Genomic DNA, 17,426 nt, shown 5'->3' with positions numbered 1-17,426 from the left:
TCGTTCGAAGGGAAGCAGAGATCGGCAAGGATTACATTGTAAATGAGAACATCCGAAGTTTTACGTGCCAGAACCACGACGTGATTGTGAGCAACGTCTCGGTGGACGGCTCGGAAACTTACTATACCACCTGGCATTCTTTAACGTGCATTGACATTGCACGGAGCATGGGTCTGTAGCCTTCCGTCTCCATCGAAATGCGATCACCGGGGACGGGATGGAATCCGCGACTTACACGTCAGCAGGTAGACACCGTAACCAACTCAGCCATTTAGGCGGAAAGACGACAATCGAGGTAACGTGTTTGTGGAAATCGCATCGGCACGAAGATATACAGCAGGCACACGCAACACACACACACAGACAGACACAAGACGCTAACAGTAAACCAAGATATCGGTGCGCTGATTATTTTTATGCCGATGTTTCTCGGCATGTTCATGAATCTCTTTGTCACGTCCCTTAGCGCTTTAGGTGAAGTCAGCTTCCTCGTACTTTGAGCGTTAACTTATGGAAGCTCATTGGTTGCGGCCCCTGCACGCGTTGTAGCCCCATGGAACTATACACTTACGATGATTTTTTTCCCTTCTAAACAAAGACATTGTACAACGTGGAGATCAGCGAATGCAGCTTTCGAGCACAATACTTTTATATTTGGTATAGGACAGACCCGTGGTCCACTTCTGGCATTTTTGTTGTAGCGTTGTCCTGTTCGTTGTCCTTCTATTCTGAGTTGGAGAGTTGCGTATTGGTGCATTTCTTTAACGAAATCCAGTCGACTGCACCGATGTAAATTTTTCATGATGACAATGCAACTGCAACTGTCTATAGTTAAATTATTTTTTATCTTCGCATTCCTCCTCTTCCTTCTCTTTTCAGATCGCTGGCGATGTAGAAATGTTTCATGCTTTGCGCGTGAAACAAGTTCCTCGAGAAACAACGTAGGGTCAGCACACAGAGACTGTGCAGAAACACGAGTACCGTTCAATAACAACTTGTGCAACGGCCAGTTTTCTTCGAAACAGACGCAAGGTCGAAAACAACCGGGATTACTGTACCTTGGTGATAAAAACGAAGAAAAAAAATGAAGGCGTCCCTTGTATTAAGCGTAGGTATCTTACCATGTTAATAAGACGACGGCGTTTGTGAGTCTAAAAGAACGAAAACATTTCTTGCGTTGACTTTAATCTTCTTTGCGCCGCCGAAGCGAGTCTAAAAGGCCATATATACAGAACATGATCTCCGAGAGGGCAGGTGCGCGGCGATTTTTTTTCTCGAGAAACATGCCGCGCTTCCGCCATCTCGGAGGCCATGTACACAAGCGCGTGGTTGAGATCTGCTACGCCAGGTGCCGCAACTATCTCAGCTACCCACAAGTATAGTGAATTATAATATTCTAGTTCAATATACCACAAGAAAAACGTCTGCTCTTTCAATTAACTCATTCAATTGTATTTTTATTAATCCACCTATATCTTCAGTAAATTTATGCTCCCGTGGCATGTTTGCTTTAGAACTCTGAACTCGAACCGGAATATCAATTTCGTACTAGCGTACATAAATACTTTTCGAATATTCGTTAAGAAGGAAGCAAGTCCTCAACCGGAAGTGCTCGCAGTGAGAACAAAAGTGCCCCTGGGTACTCGTGCAACTAAGAAACAATTGTGGCGATGCTTTCTCAACGTCGTCGTACAGAGAAGAACAAAATAGGGAGGGGAGGTTCGTTTGTATCTTAATGCAAAACATCGGTTCCCTTCGCCTCGCAACAGCCAATTAAGCGCACGCTACCACGACAGCCGGCTCTAACACGCCGCAGCGGCTTGGCTACATCACTCGAGAGAGCGAAATCGCTGCCGACACGAAGAGCGAGAACAAAGCGAGGGACCTCCGCACTCCCCGCATCTAGCAAAACAGCCCACTAGGCAGTCATTTACCGCGTGCGCTGGCTGCTCGTTTACGTTCGCGACGACGACGACGCGGTGTGGTGGGATTGCGTGCATGTGTATGTACACGAAGACGACCCCAACCGACGGAGCTTTTCCGCCGCTCCAGTCATTTATGGGCGCCCTGGGAGATGGAGCGCCGCTGCCGCGGTATAGGTGTACGCACAGTTCTGGAGCAGAACCCGAAATAACGTCGCCCACGCACGCCCCCCCCCCCCCCTCTTTTTTTCGGTAAGGATGCGTGGGTGGCCCTAGCGGCCCTATGCGCGCGTATACGAGCAGTTGCAAGACCCTTACTGCAGTGTCCACGCAAGGTAATATTATGAGAAAAAGTGATGGCAGAGCGAACTTAAAGGGGCTGGCACTAAAGAGAACAACGATTTTCCTCGAGTCTGTCGATTACTCTTTCGTGACAACTAAAACGCCACGCTCGCTGCGAGACCACGCTTGGCAAGCGTCAAAATGCGCAAAAATAAAATGCGGGCCACTTTCATGTTTACGCACCTGTCACAGTGACGTCATGAATTTCGCCGGCTTATATTGATGTCCACGTATACTTACTAATAGGTCAATATGAAGCACATAGTCTTTTGCGTGAGCCAGACATTTAGCACTCCCGAGTTTCAAGAAATTTCGTTCACAAAATACAAAAAGAACGCTTTCGAATGAAATCCGAGGCGTCAACAACGGAGATCATCGGCGCGAAACTTAAAAGTGAGACATATGACATTGGTTTTCTCAGCTGTTAATAAAACACGTGGCGGCTAAACTAACGACACTAGTAGCTTAGAGAGCATAATTTATCAGGCTAATTTGTTGCTTCACTTTACTGCCTCATTACAGGGTCAGACGAAGAAAGACACACCAAAGGGCAAGCGCTGTCGAGAAAAGGATGAACTTCCGTGCCCATAGCGAAGCCCCACGATGACCCCCTCTTTGTTCTAACACTGATCCCCTCATGATGATGATACCCCAACTTCTCGTCGTCCACATAATTTTCTACATGCTTCACACCTCCAGAATGAGAGCTGACGACGAAAAAAATAAAATGCACACACGAGGTCTGAGCACACTATGTTCATCAGTATTCCTTCCATGTCAGTCCTGGTGGGATCATCCGGATTGCTTCCTGTGCCCGGCTTTCCAGCGATGTTTGTGACGCTTGTTCCACAGCCGTGCCTTTGAACGTGTTCCCCTTGGCGGACTTGTGTTGTCGATGAGCAGTTATCATTCGCATGAACATCGATGATGCTGACACTTCCACAATGTTCTACTGTGGCTCGTTTTGGACAGTCTTTTTTATTTTATTTTCTTAGTCTCGAACCGCGAGGAGCGATGGAAGGCGGCTCTGCTCAGCCGCAACCTCGCCGATCAATTGTGGGCAGTCCGGCACGCTCAGGAAGGCGCCCGTGTCCAAGGACTCGAGGCCGGCACCTAGGCTGGGGTGCTTGTAGCCCCATCCCACTAAGTACCACTGGACAATGTCAATAAAGTTTTTACTCACTCACTTCTTCGTTTTGTTGATCTTAAAAGCATCAGCCTTCTTCTTGTGTCTCAGCCTGGTCTCTCATTTGCGGCTGTGACTTTCTAGATCGGAATTTTTCGATAAAATAAGATCTACCATCCCCATTGCCTTCGACCTTGACGTGTGCAGCTTATGAAGAGAACTTATGAGCCTTAACTTATGAACAGAAGAGAACTTATGAGCAGTCCAAGGGGCTTGCTTCTGCATCCTCGTGGTCTTCTTTCTATTTATATTCGCTTCATGAACTGGCCTTGTTTTACTTCCGTCAGGAATCAGCACGCATGGCGGTGAGGACATCGTAACACCCGAATCTGTAGTCTTCGGTGAGCACTCTCCCTAAACCTGGTGGTTCGCGTTTGAGATTTCCAAAAGAATTTCGCGGTTTCATCGTAGGATTCTCTTTCATTAGCACGTAAAATTGAGTTGTTACTGTCTCGTCAATGGTTTTATGGCTAGCGCACGCTGACGAGAGTTCAGAAGACGTGGTCCAGGTCCTTGTAAATAGTGGTTGTTCTGTGCGCGTCCCTTGGACGCTCTTTACTGCAGTTACAGTGCTAATTTTTCGGCTTCCACCGCGCTCGAGAATTCGTCGAGAGGCCGAGTCGTCTGGCATCTGTGCTACACGGTTGCTGTCCAATATGCATCAGCTAGACGGTGGTGACGCAGACGAAGAGAGTGCTTCTATTTCTGCTTCCGTTTTAACACTGTTGCCTTACTGATGTCAAATGAGCATGTCGAGCCTTCAAGGTGTCCGCAATCTTATACTCCACTCTGACCTTTGCTAGAATAATCCGGCACTCGTAAACGTCGGCTTCCTCCATCTTTGCTTCTAAATGATCGATGCCAGCTGTGTTTTCAACCTCCTTATCAATTCCTCGAAGCTCGCACCGCGAAAGACAAGACTGGACAAAGACTGAGTGTGCGCACGTGTGCTGCCGAATGTGCTGTGTTTATCTCTCGTCCCTCTCTGCCTTCTATCTTTCATCCCCCATCCCCCTCCCATGCGCAGGGTAGCAAACCGGCTGCCTATAGGCTGGTTAACCTCCCTGCCATTCTTTTCCTCCTACTTTCCTTTCTTCCTTCGTACTTTTTAATCGAAATTCGGTGAAAAATTCTCAACTCATATCATATATTGGTGGGCGATCCACCTGCACAAGACGTTCGACGTTTGTGATGGCTTGCGTGACGGCCTCGCGTACTTGTCTCCGCCTTTAGAACAGGGCCTCCATGATTCGGTCCAGTGTCCGAAACGTGAGAAATCACTTGCCGGCTGCATCACAAGGCAAAGTCGTAGTCAACACGCACAACGCCAACCAACATCCACACTACGAAGATCCGGGCATCATCGGGATGTCATACCACACAAGCTGGGTCACTGGCACAGTTATAGGCCTCGCACATCAGCTTTATCCACGGCGGCTTCACAAGAGTCCTTGAAGTTAAGGATGCCGTCGAAATTCGTGAAGTTCGCTCCGTCTCATTTCCGAAGGCCTTTCTCCCGGGTTTTGGCGCCCAAAAAATGTCGCGTGATGAAGACCTGAGCTCTAGACTTAGACCTACATGCTTTCTTCTACTACTCGTACCTAACTTCATTATTTTCCTCGTTGTTCTTCCATGTTGCCGCTTGTACGCATTGCCAACAAGCGCTGGCTACTGTTATGTCTTAGAGCTTGTTGTCATTTAAAAGTATTTTTGCTGATTTTTTGTCGTGCCAACAAATAGCTATTCACCGATACCAATGCAACAAATGAGAAAATGCCGATAGTTGGAAGCTTAGGCTGGTTTTCGTATGTCCCTTTCTTAATGTGTTCGTATTTATTTTACGCCGCACTTCACGGTACAGCCCATGTCCCGTCTTCTTGTTGTCTGTGTATTCGTTTTTTAGCGCTGTCTTTCCATTATAATGCATCCGAACCAACATGCTCACCTATTCGTTATCCTGCTATCATCTCACGACGCAGTACCGACTGACACGCCCAATCTGCTACCTTATCATGCAGAGAGCAGTGAGAGGTCAGTCTACCGCGTACAGATGCCCCGTCTCTGTGATGCGATTCACTAATGTAATCGAGAAAAAACTAAACCTTTGCAGTCGAGCGTTTATGCAAAGAATACTGCTGCGATGAAGTAACACATGTGACGAAGGATTCGTCACCTTCCGGCGATTTTGCGATCGTTAGCACGCAGCGGTTACAGCGAAGTATTTCGAAGACGCAGAGTCATTCGTTATATGGACGTTTCGTGTGGTCTAGCGCCATCACGCAGTCCGTCGCAGCCTATATAGCTTCCAGACAGATCGAACATTCGAGTGAAGCGTGACCCGTGAAGGACGATTGCGTCACTCATTATCTTCCCAGAACAGTTAGCGACTATAGAATTCACTGCCTCAAGATATTTTCACGATTGACAAATTTGCTTCATCACTGGAAAATTGCCTCTTTCGTGTTTAGTGTTCTAATGCGTGATAATCTTGTTGCTGTTTCACAGGCACGTGGTCTCTGTATAAGTGTATCGATGCGCGTTTTCTGCAATCGAATTCATTCTTCGTTATCCTTGATGTTACAATTCACTTGTTTCTTTTGCCCCTCTCGTTGGACCAAAATGATGGTCCGCAGTAAGTCTAAATAAAGAACTAAGGCTGCTCAGCTCGAGCACTCGGATTTAATTCCTCCAGTTGCGGCCCCATTTCGATGACGTCGAAATGTAAGAACAGCCGTGTTCGTTCATTTAGCTGCACATTGACGAACCAGGTAGACATTAATCCAGGGTGACGCCACTATACAGACTATCTCATAAACACGTCGTCGCTACGTAAGATTGTCCAGATAGGACAATCGCAAAACGCAAAACATTGCCTCATCTCACCTATCACATGCCTAACAATCAGTGCCGGTATCACGCAATGTGGCGAATCAATTTACGCGGAACTGACAGCTCGAAATTGCGCCCTCTTCGCGAATACTCTCGCACACTGCAAGCGAGGCTTCTTTTTTTTTCTCTTTTTTTCTTGCTTTAGCTATCGCGAAGAGTCGCGAGCGTCATCTATTCCGACAATCTTTTCTTGCGCAAGCTAGACAATTCCTCTTCGTGCTCATCGATTCCGCATCGCTAAAGGGCGGGAAATAGTCGCCGATTTTCGGATGAGTAAAAGCGGAAGGAAAACGAAAAATCGTGGCGCCAGGATAAACAGATGAGACGGGGAGCAGACGAAATGATGGAGATTGAAAAGCTGAAATGAATCGGCGAAACAAGAAGCAGTGAAGTCAAAGTTGGAGCCCACCATTGAGAAATACAGCAGAGGAAAGTTTCGGCTACGAAATAAAAGTGTGTGTGCATGTGAACGGAGGAGACAGAGAACGAAGATGTAAGGCAGTGTGTGTGTGTGTGTGTGTGTGTGTGTGTGTGTGTGTGTGTGTGTGTGTGTGTGTATGCGAACGAGACAGAGACTAACGGATAACATTGTGTGTGCAGAGACAAAGAGAGAACAAAAATAAGATGGAAAACGCGATTCCTAGAATTGCGCCGTCTTCGCAGAAGTTGACGCACAGCCGTCTCTCTACGTATAATGAGACGCTGCCGGTTTCATTTGAGGATTGCGAAAGGCTTCACGGAGCGTAGACCACCCTTCCTCGCCGTCTGTTTTCGCATTACGGCAAGTTTTGTTGAAGGAGGGGGGGGGCGGGAGGGGTGTTATACGTAAGGCAGATAAGCATTGTTAGAAAAAAACATGAACGGAAGTTAAAACTAATAAACCGAGAATGCTGATTGGAGCTTTTGACCTCGACTTTATGCGCTATGCCATTTCGCCATTTCTTAACACGCGTGTTTTGTATTATTTTGCATCCGGATGATCACGCGTCGTAATTAAACTCTATTCTCTATGCCACATTTCGCTTTCCCTCTCTTCTTTATGCACGCATTGAGCACGGGTGCACGTTAAAGAACCCCAGGTGGTCTAAATTTCCGGAGCCCTCCACTACGGCGTCTCTCATAATCATATGGTGGTTTTGGGACGTTAAACACCACATATCAATCAATCAATCACATTGAGCACACATACAGACGCATGCACGAAAAAAAATATTACGCCATCTTCCGCTAAAGGGAACCACGTGTAGATGCGAAGCCGCGGGCGCTAACGCTTACACTGTCGGCGGCGTTGACGCTCGCGCTCTGCGCAGGAGAGAAACCTGGGGAGGCGCAAAGCACGCAGTGATGGACCGCTGTTTCCTACTGGAACATGCCAATCGCTGCTAATGGGCAATGAGAGGCAGAAGGCGCCGATTGGACACAGATACGCGCCATACGCTTTTAGTTAACGCGCACGCTGCGAATTTTTATTGTAAAACAACGCAAAGAAAAAAAAATCTCTCACTGGCACTATCTTGGAAATCAATATTCAGTGCCTATATATACGGGGTGGCCAGTAAACTGTTGTGCAGAGCGAGCGGTCGGTGTTTTCAATCAAGAAACACGCTAGCAGACGCGGCATCGGCGTTGCGAGGTGAGGGAGGGGATGGTGTAGGAGAGGAGGGTGAGGGGGGTCGCGCATGCGCGATTTGCGCGTAAACACCGCAGAGGGGATGCCAATAGGTGAGAGAGAGGAGTTCTTCAATGATCTCCACTACGATTGACATCAAAATTGAGGCGCTGCGCCGTGCTGCTATATACCGTGCTGCAAAAATCAGGCGCCCTTCTTCCGCTTCTAACCACTACCACCACCACATCAAAATTGTGGCATGTTTGCGGAGCTGGGAACCACTGAGACGAAGCTTGACCGATGTTATGGGTGACGCCGAGGTGCGAAAGCAGAGACGGGTAGGCGCCATTTTCGTGGCGACGTATTTAAGCTGCTTCAATGGGTGTACAAATAAGACGGCGGTTCATATTGTAGCGATGCTAAAGCACAGGAACTTATAAAACAAACTTATTTATTAGGGCGAACCTGTGCCCACAAGTTAAGGTAACTGTGAGAAAACTGCAGCGAGTCCATTGAACATCAAGAACACCTCTTCTTTTCCTTCACCAGAACCCCGAGCGCGTGACGCATGCGGGCTGGGTCTGGCCAGGTGCTCGTGCTGCCACGGTCTCAGTGCGGCACGCTGAAGGGCACTCTATTTGAATGCGGCCAATATATCCCGGTAATATTTTGTTTACTCTAGTGAGTAGCAAGAATAAAGAAGTCATTTTTCCAAGTACACGGCCTCTCAGCCCTAATGACTTAATTAGCCGACATGTTCATTATTCTATAAATACTTGCACTACTAGCTCGATTTCTCGTTTGTGGTCTTCTGGGGTCAACACGCAACAAAAGTATCCCACCAAAATTTCATTCGGGCGGGACTGCGGCAAGAGGGGGGAAAAAGTCCTTTAGACCAATCATGCCTGTGTACCTTTGAACATACTTATTAAGGAAAAAGAAAACCATCAGGACAAGTAATATGGAGATGCCGGCGCTATGGAGATGTCGCGTGTTTGAGGCTAGCAGGTTTTAGACCCCTGCACAAGAGGTTTCTCGGTTAGGCGAGAAAAAAGAAAGTTTAGTTGGTGTTTAGCCCGAGCTCCATAAGTCGCGGGGAAACAAAAAATGACAACATATTCGGGGGGTGAATGGTGGAGAGTGGGGCGAAGCTGGGTCCGCACACCACGGCCGCGCCTCCTCGGCCTCCCGTAATCGTACTGCAGGGTCCTCGCGGCGACGCCGCGCAGCTTCGACGCCGCGCAGCTTCTGCCTCGCGCGCCCGCGCGTCGGGTCCCTTCTTCGAGCGCGAGCCGCTGCCCTGCGCGCACGCCACTCAGCAGCTTTGTCCATCCTGCGTCGCCGAGCGTTTGAATGCACGCGCGCACCAATACGGCGCTTTTATTGTACTATACACCTTTTCACAGGAAGGAAAAAACACCGCCATGATGGGTTGTGCGCGGGAGTACAAACGCTAAGGGCGCAGCGTTGTCAGTGCATTTTCGAGGGGACGCGCCAATTTGCACAGCCCAAGGAGGGCTATGGCGGCGCCCAGGGAGGCGTTTATGAAAAGGCGAATAGAGCACCCTCTGGCGTACGGCGCCGCCGAAGAACACGCGATCGTAGTCACACGATCGTCTCTCTTTTCTTCCGTACGTGTGACGTCAATCCTTATTTTCTACAAGCAACAATCTTTAGTGTCGTACCATTTACATTGTTCAGCATACAGTACGAGTACCGCCCTCTAAGGCCGGTTCAAGAATTAACGAGGGGCGGGTATGTGCCACCGGCGGTTACGAGTGGGATGTTCAGTCGATGCCATAAGAAGCTTCGCCCCTAAAATTAAGTTTTTGGGCAGAATTCGGTTTACAAACGGTCTTGTTTGCATGTTTTCTGTGTTACGGGACCAGGCCCAGCAACAGGCGCACACCGACGACCGCTACTTGCGGGCCACAACGCGGCCACCACGATCATCGATCAAGGACGGCCTCGCCCGCTCCATTATGTGCCACGCCGAGAAGAATTACGCGCGCATCACGGGCTGCACGCTGTCGGTAAGCAGTGGCCCATTCGTGGTATATATCTCGACATGGCCGGCATTATTTTCCTGCAAGAATTTTCATTTGTTTTCCCTTTCGGCGGTATAGATGGGATAGTTCTAATATTTTTTTAGTGCCTCTGTGCATCACCACCATGACGCGTTGTTGTGAACTCGCTGCGAGGTCGCTGTAAGAGGGACGGAGATTAAGCATCGGCGGCATTGCGTACCCTCTCCCAGCGCATTCGTCTTTCGCACGTTTCCATATGTACGCTAACGACCAAAAGCACAAAAAGTCGCTTGTGGAGCGTCTTTATAGCGTGCCAGACATCCAAGTTTCCCAATGGTGCAACACCAATACGAAATAAGCACCGAGAAGGTGACTTTTTCTCCTACCTTCCGTCTTGAACACAAAACGGAGCGCACTAGGAATGGCAAGGTAAACTCTCATTATCTCAGAAATGCCATAAAGTTTTCGTACCTGTTAATTTTTTGTTTGAGAACAGAGAAACTGTGATAAAATAGCTTCAGTAGTGGTGTTTTATATGAGCAGGCAAACATACACGAGATTATTTTGGGCTGATTCATTTCTACCTTGAGTGATTTACTAACACGGCAAGCACGACTTGAAGGGCCCCTAAACAACCTCGAGCAGGTTATTATCCCCCGACGTTTCCAATATTTGCGGGATAATCGTAACACCGCTAGTCTGCTCACGTGACGTCATGAGGAATGAGCTCTCGACTGGTATACACGAGGAATATCAGTTCGTATCCTACCCTGCCTTGCCATGCAAATCGCACACCCGTTTTGCCCTGTCTCACATCACTATCGGGAGAGGTAAACTTATTTCACTTCGTGTTGTGCGTTGGCGAGAGCACGAGCGGAAATGCGAGCGTGTAGCCGAAGTGAGTGAAATATTGACAGGTTCAACGCTTAGTGATGACATCGTACAAGTGCTTTATGAAGTAACAAGTGGCGAAGAGGAGGTACGTAGTTCCCGTAGGAACAGTTGCGAAGGTCACAGACAAACCACTCTTTGTCTTTGAACTCGGAATGGTGTAAGTGTCTTTTAAAGGCTGACATGCAAGATAAAGACAAAAAAAGAATTTCATGGCGTCCTGTCTACACTCCAGTTCAAAGGGGGCATTGTTGTTCATCAGTTCGTTCATCTATCCATCGATCGGAATATCTCAGAGCAGCAGTTCCGTCTTGAGATGGTATGGTATGTATACACATGAGCCAAGCGTAACAAGCTGAAGCGACGTTATGCGTCGAATGGCATGAACGTAAAAAAGCACCCGTAACGTTTTGCAGGCTTCAGGTTTACACCGAGCCAATCCTAGAACTTTGATGTCGCGTAGTTGGATAGAATTTACGTGATATTCCTTTATATATATACAGCCAAACGTCGTTATAACGAGCTTGAATTGAAACGATAAACTAGTTCGTTACGTCCCATATTCGTTGTAACAGTAAATATAAAAAACCAGCAATTTGGCCAAAAAGAAAATTCAATATACAAAAATACATTCCGAGCCCACTATATGTGAGGTCAAGCTTACCTGCCTAGTTGAGGCCCTTAAAACTAAACGAGAAGGTCAAACTACAAAAAAAAAAACAAGCTTGTTTGACATAACAGGCCTGCGTTGACATTTGTTTGGTGAAGGATGCGATTCTTGTCTCGCGGTATTTCTCAACAGTGCGAATTAAGGAGGAGTGGTTATTTTGTTACTTGACTTTTATTACTAATATCACTTTTTATTCTTACAAGTTTAGAGCCGCGCACGAACGAACTATTTGTTCATTACAGCCGATATCGCAGCGGCTCTTGCGTTTTCGGTTTTGCCTTAGGAGGAACAAACGTAACTGAAGTAAGCGCGACCAACCGATAATTCGCTATATCAGTGTTCGTCATCACGAAGTTAGACTGTATTAACACATTGTACATCATTGCCGGTACTATAATATGTAGGGATGCTTCTTCGAAGCGACAAAGGCGCAGGGCTCTTACAACGTATGCTGCACTAAGTCGCCATGGGACAACGGAAGAGAAACAGCACGGAGTCCTCTTCGGTCTCCCGATCATCGCTGCAGCGGGGCTGTTCAAACAGCCCAAAGGCACTTGCATGCAAGGAAAAGCAAACGCTGTTCGGTCGCCCGATAGCGACAAGTCCAGACTAATTCGCAGCGGGAGGAGCGGACAGAACAAATACTGCCTGTGCGATATCTGTAGCACACTCAGAAGCGAAGCGTGAGGCGTTGTATAGCCGAAAAAAGGACCACATAACCAATGGCGCGCCCAAATGAAACGATCCGTAGTTGCCTTACAGAGAGGAGGGTGAAAGAGGCAAGTAACGCGAAAGCTGCCTTAAGTACTCAGCGTGTGTTTTGCTGCGTTGCATACCGAACTACGATTGCTCAAATAAGGCTCCCTGTCGTTAATTAGCCGGAATTCACAGCCTCGCTCCTTAGGTAGAGGTGGTGGTTCATACTGAGAATCAGCGTGTATACTGACACGGGAGCAACGAAGCGACAGAAGTCAAACGGTTCCTCGGGTATTTGCCTACGACAACACCGAGGCTAAGGCCACCTTCTTCTTATTTGGTTGTCTCGATATCCCTTCCCTGAAATGACAGCCAACGTAAGTCTTACTCTGCTTACGATATCGGCCTACCTTTGGCCAATATACGGTGTCATCTGATGACGTCATAACGTCGTTATGACGTCACACATTTTTGGCGACTTGTGACTTCACGATAGGATCACATTGTGTAGGCGCTGGTTAAAGTACCCCGGGTGGTCAGAATCAATGCGGAATCAATGAAGTAAAAACTCTTGATTATTTTTACATGGCAGACAGTGTCGTGGTTGTAGTTCAGAGTTCAGGTCGAAAACGCGTGCCTGTACAAACAACGACTGTACAGTAATAATTATTGAGGTTTAACGTACCAAAAGCACCATGTGATTATGAGATCCGCCGTAGTGGAGGGCTCCGGAGATATCGACCACCTCTTTAACGTGCACCTAAATCTAAACACACGGGCCGCAAGCATTTTCGCCTCTATCGAAAGTGCGGCCGGCACGAACGGGATTCGATCCCGCGACCTGCGGGTCAGCAGCCGAGTGCCTTGGCCACTAGACTACCGTGGTTGGTAAGGACTGTACAGTGTACGTGGGTGGATGTCAGTGTACTCAAATGCATCTAACTGTACGAAACTAATCGATCGATCAATTGAGTTCTTATGATTGCATTTGTGTACGCTGGCGGACATTGAAGCGTCAGTGGATGCTGATGCATCGACGCGGAGCCAAAGGACGAAGCTAAAAGTTTCACTCGCCAACACTAACGTGAAAGCATAGCGTGTGCGTGGAAGTGTCACCTGCTGGCGAAACGCTTACACGCGCTATAGTGTGTACATACATAAGCGGGGTTCACTGTCAGATACTGCAGCACGAAACACTTCGAGATTGTTTGCTCGTCTGTGTACTTGCGTGCCCGCGTACATGGATGCAATCGAGTGCTTACGTAAACGCGGCAAGGGGCTCCAGACGGAAAGCGGACCATTAGCCCAGACGAAAAAAGCAAAGCGAACAAGACCGAAGAGTTTCGGTTCTCGGAGAAGTTAGATCAATAGGACACTAAACACACAAAGGTGACAGGTCGTTGAAGAAGAGGCATCCACGTCTCGATCGATGGCGCACAACCCTTCTAAGTGGCACGCACAAACGCCCAACATCAGGGCGACACTTCGTTCGAAGCCGTGTGGCTGGAACGGGGCGGCGGTTGTGCGGTGACTCAAGCGTCGGAAGCCAGGGTGTTACGACACCCTTCAAAGGGGCTGCGGTGTACGACGGTTGTGTGTTCCCTGGCGACGTCTTTTCATGTCTCGCCTGGGCTGTATTTTTAGATTGTGCCGAATGAGACCTCAGATGCAGAAATGTTTAGTCCAGAGATGGATCACGTCTCCGGCGTGTATACGATGCACGCGGAAAGCCGGAAAAGATTGCGAAAGCGTCGGTTACGTGGAATAGGGTAATATGCGCTGCCGGCTTTATGCGCGACGGGGCCTGGACTCGAGGAAAAAAGGAAAGCCGCACCGATGAATAAAGATTCTGGCACGTCTGTCGCGCTGAGTTGACGCACGAAAACCGCGCCATTGTGGGACTCCGTAATGTCGCCAGCTGTTGACGAGGACACAGAAATGATGCAACTGAATAAACAAGGAATACGTTGCCACGGAGGAAACGTATTGTTTTACATCGAAGCTGTTTTCATCTTCCGTGTAACCATCGTCGTCGTCGTAGTAGTAGTAGTCAGGACCGGACAAGAACAACAAGAGAGAAGGCAGGGAGTTTAACCAGGCACATGTCCGGTTTGCTACCCGACGCTGGGGGAATGGAAGGGGAGTATAAGGATAAGAGAGAGAGAGGAAAGAGAAGAGAAAGAGAGAAAAGAAGAATTGTCAGTCAATAGGCTGACGCGTATGCAGCAGTCGCAGTAGTAGTAGTAGTAGTAGTAGTAGTAGCAGTAGTAGTAGTAGTAGTAGTAGTAGTAGTAGTAGTAGTAGTAGTAGTAGTCACGCTGGTAACGTGACTAGAGAGGAACGAATAAATGAATCAACAAAACTAAATGGTGTTGATGTTGCAGGTGATGATGACAATATAAATCATGATGATACTGATGACGACGATGCACGTGATCTTGTCAGCCAATCAGGTACACTCGCGTGCTTACAGCTTCACAGCATGTAAGTTCTTGAATTAAGGTGAAATCCTTATACGCCTCATCAGAGGGAAAATTTACAATTGGCGTAGTCATCATCGTCGTAAACAGGATTGCACAGAAATCATCGTCGCGATCATCGAAGATAATATCACCACAGAAGAAGACCAAATGGCCTCACCGAATGGTTCTGCCGAGTCGTCTTATGTAGGCGTACACATAGGTACCCCATGAACTTTGCATCAGGGGCGAAGCTCCTAAAGATATGGGTCGTTACCTCGTAATGCTATGTTGTAGTAGTACAAAATCAAAATGGTAGCCGACACATGGAAACAAGGTAGTGGGATAATCAGGGTGAACAGTGGAAGTGCCTCAGAGAGGCTTGGTGACGTTTCGATAGGAGGACCGATCTTTCTCAAAGGCTACCTGTAGAGTAATAATTGTTGGGCTTTAACGTACTTTGAGAAACGTAAGTCCTCCTGTAGAAACGTCGGCCAGCCTGTCTTAGGCACTTCCACTGTTCACCATGATTATCCCACTACGTTGTAGTAGTAGCCACTTCTAGTTAGTTTTAAGAATTTCTCACTAGACGGCGTTGTGTGTATATGTCCTTGGAGATAATATCACTAGATGGCTTTAGTGGTTTTCGTATAGTTGACATTAAAGAGGATAGATGGCGCTGCTATAGAAAATTTCCAGCATATCCACAGAGTGAGTGATGATGAGTGGGCAAAGCGTTCATCTGTCCATCCGTCTGTCCGTCTCACATAGACAGACCGACGTACGGACGGACGGACGGACGCTTCGCCTCACTCACCGTAATTCAATCCGTGGATATGCTATGTCTTTTTTTCCAGTACGACAGAATACTAAAAAAAAGTAGTTGAGAAAGAGGGGTAAAAAAGAAACAAACTAGCGCAACGTTGCGATGCTGTTCTGGAAGCTATAACAAATGAGCAGCAGTAACGCTGAGGCGAAGTGGTCACCAGAGATGTCATAAACACCAGGTGGTGAGTGTGTCGACGCCCACGTGCACAAGTTTCTCCATTCGTAGGGCGTGCAAACATTTGCTCAGTGAACTGTGCGACACGACACCCCGCGGGGACACGCACATAAACACGGGAAAACGCCGAGACCGCGCGCGCTGCTGCAAAGACTGTCCTCGCCAGAAGACGTTGTCGCCATGTAGCGATTGGCGCGCCAAGTTGGGGAAGGAAGAGCCCGCGCTGTCGCGTGCACACTCTGCTTTTCGTGCACTATGAGGTCTGAGCTATAGAGGGCGTTAACGCCTCCGCGACGGTTATGTGTCGTTAGCCTCCGCACCTAGTTGCGTGCAAGCAATTCACTACACTGCAAGCGGGACCGGGTGTAAAAAAAGAGAACTGAGTGCGAAAAACAGAAGTGGCAGCTCCACGATGTTCGCATACGAGAAGAAAAAAAAAAGAAAAAGACGTCAGGCAACGTCGCCGCATTTCGAAAATAGCAGGAGTAAGAGAGCTAGACTAGCAACAAGAACGCCGAGGTGCGCGACGTGCCACGAGAACCATTCATTACAGGCTCTTTCTAGTTCGTACGAGAGTCCTTTACAGGAGGATATGCAGGCAGAATTAATATATAGCTGCGATACTATCAAGTTAAGATGTATACAGCCAGTCCATTGATTGTAAGGAGGAAAGAATGAATCGATCGTTTATGCATTCGCCTATGACCACACGAAGGCGAAAACCGTCTCCCTTTTCTTAATGTCAATAGCATAGAGAATTCTCTCGCTAGTGCCGCCACGTCGCTCAGAGGGCGGCGCTGTCCCTAATCTCGCAACTGATTGGCTCGTGCAAATGAGCCCTCTGAGCCGTTTCGCGTCCACTGGCACGCGAACTCCGAGCCGTTTCCACACACCAGAAAGGAGGAAAACGCGCGTTGCCAGACCACTCCTCCTCGCCCTGTGAAAACGGTCTATTGAACCTCCACTTCCAGATACCCCGTTTTCCCCTCAAATAAAAAAATTGCCCGCAGCTTCCCTCGGGGGAACACTGAGGAGGATGCGGAGCATATAATTGGTTAACGGGGTGTTAAAGTGCGACTTACTTGGGTCGATGGCTAAATTGGTTAACGTGGTTGTGAAATGGGGTGTTAAATTGCGACTTACTTGGGTCGATGGCTAAATTGGTTAACGTGGTTGTAGGAGGGGGTGTTAAATGAGTGAACACGTACACACGTATGCGAAAGGGCGGCGCTGGTCGAAGGGACGTCGATCATTGTGTTTGTGGATTCGTTGGAATTCATTTCACCGCGACCTTGGACGTCGACGCGCCGTACAAACCAACCGACGAGCGGCAACTGAGCGAGCGAGCGCCGACCTTGAGTATATATACAGCGCGACGGCGCATGCACTGTCAGCTGTTGAATGTTCTCGAAGCGCGACGGCACATGCGCGTCCACTGGAGAATCAGGAGAATTGTAGATGTCGAACGCGGTGTGTAGAGGAGGAAGGGTGCACAGATGGTGGAGGAGTGAAGCGCGCGCGGTGTGTAGAGGAGGAAGGGATGCACAGATGGTGGAGGAGTGAAGCGCGCGCGGTGTGTAGAGGAGGAAGGGATGCACAGATGGTGGAAGAGTGGGCGACGGCGCGACGGCGCATGCGCGCGCGTCAGCTGTCGAATGTTTGAGAAGCGGTGTGGACGGCGCGGACGGCGCGGACGGCGCACTACAAGGCGCGAGTATAAGATGCTCCGCAT

General features: G+C 48.4%; 2 protein-coding genes across 2 annotated transcripts in view; one reads left to right on the top strand and one right to left on the bottom strand.

Annotated features, from left to right (window-relative positions):
• Positions 1 to 17,426, top strand: part of LOC142817725 (uncharacterized) — a 461,268-nt gene that overhangs the window by 147,101 nt on the left and 296,741 nt on the right. The window lies entirely within an intron of this gene.
• LOC119174728 (17-beta-hydroxysteroid dehydrogenase 13) overlaps positions 1 to 17,426 on the bottom strand; it is a 141,478-nt gene that overhangs the window by 31,373 nt on the left and 92,679 nt on the right. The gene's annotated exons all lie outside the window — the stretch shown is intronic.

Source organism: Rhipicephalus microplus, chromosome 5 (assembly GCF_043290135.1).
Source record: "Rhipicephalus microplus isolate Deutch F79 chromosome 5, USDA_Rmic, whole genome shotgun sequence".
Classification (NCBI taxonomy): domain Eukaryota; kingdom Metazoa; phylum Arthropoda; class Arachnida; order Ixodida; family Ixodidae; genus Rhipicephalus; species Rhipicephalus microplus.
The sequence above is the reverse complement of the archived record's forward strand: the minus strand, read 5'-3'. Positions and strand labels throughout refer to the sequence as shown.